Below are 1,771 nucleotides of genomic sequence, written 5' to 3' on the forward strand. Positions count from 1 at the left end.
TTTCAGCCAGAAGACCCATTAGGTTCTCTGAACGTCTACAGACAAAAATGTGTTTTAGCTGTACTTTAATATTACTCACATGTATATTGCCTGCTAATTGCACTTTTAGAGCAAATTAGTTTGAAAAAAAAGTAATGCTGTGCCAAATTTAGGTGAGGTTCCTTTTCCAGTGCATGGGGTGGGGGTGGGGAGTGAGTGGAATCTTTGAAAAATCCTATCCACTATTCCCAATATTTAGAACTTCTCTTTTTTTGCAGGTGTTGTTACTCTGCTTCAACACACATACTTTACAAAACCAAACAACCACACCAGAATGATAGAATTTTAGAGCTGGAATGGGCTACAGGGTCATCTAGGCCAACCCACCGCTTGCAGGTGTGATTCCTGCATTGGAAGGGGTTGAGCTAGATGAACCTCAGGGTCGCTTCCAACTCTACATTTCTATGATATTGTGGATCATGAGTGACTACACAGCCAATGAGGGATCACATATTGGACACATGACTACTTTGCTGGGCTGATGCTCCCTGTCTTGCTCTTGTTTGTTTAGTCGTTTAGTCGTGTCCGACTCTTTGTGACCCCATGGACCAGAGCACGCCAGCCACTCCTGTCTTGCACTGCCTCCCTCAGTTTGGTCAAACTCATGCTGGTAGCTTCGGCAATCAGCCTTCTTTATGGGTCTTGCTCTAGTTTTTATTATTTATTACGCTCTTCACCCTAAGGTCCCAGGGCAGGTTGCAGCATTAAAACACAACATTTAAAGCAACTTGCAATCATAAAAATAAGGTGGGTCCTAAAACAGTACACCTCGAGTGTGAAAAGCCGGGGTAAAGCGGTGCATCTTCAGCATTCATTGGAAGCTGTACAATGAAGGTGCCAGCCGCTGTTATGTGAGCGTGGAGTTCCACAGCTTAGGGGCCACCGCAGAGGAGGCCCTCTTCCGGGCCACCGCTCCCTGCAAGCCTTTAAGGGTGGAGGCACTACCAAGAGGGCCCCTCTGCTGATCTCAACACCTGAGAGGTTCTGTAGGGAAGGAGAAAGTCTTCCAGGTATTTGGGGCTTTCATTCTACAAAATTTGCAACTTAAGATGCACATCTGGTTATGATGTTGTCCATTTGTACTATATTACTTTCAGCAATGCTTCCTTCCAGATGTGCAACCCCTATCACATTTTGCCTGGCTTGTCTGCTGTTTACTTGACTAGATTGGGATGAAGGAGAACTGGCAACAAGGACATGTTCCCTCTTCCTCATATTTTTCTGCAAAGGCATGCCAAAAAGGAAAAAAAAAGCCAGCCCCAAAGAGGTGTGAGTTTTGGGGGACAGAAGTGCTCATGGGACATCTCCAAGCCCCATTTTGACTCAGCGGTAAAAAGTGCTTTGGCAAATTAATGACTAGCTTAGTGTAGCATGAGATTTCACTGGCCCAGAGCCCAGCTCCTTGGTTTTAGAGCCATACTTGGATGCTGTTTTATCTGGTGATTATTTTGCAATCATGATCTTTGTGGGACTGTGCCTTTATTCAGTAAAGGGAGGTGGGATTTTTTTCAATTCTTGGTGCTGTATTTCAGGCACTTACTGTGAGATGCTTTGTTTCTTCGTTACACTAATTAAGCAGCAGAGCCATTAAACATGTTTGGAATGGTCAGCTGGATACAACAGCCTTGCATCCTTTAGTGGTGGATGACTTTGAGATCTTAAGACTTCCATGGTGAACCCAAATCATTGTGCCAACTTGCAAATTTTTGAACTGTTTACTGCCCATTCTGAT

This window comes from Podarcis gaigeae (assembly GCF_964106915.1).
Source record: "Podarcis gaigeae genome assembly, chromosome: 12".
Lineage (NCBI taxonomy): Eukaryota > Metazoa > Chordata > Lepidosauria > Squamata > Lacertidae > Podarcis > Podarcis gaigeae.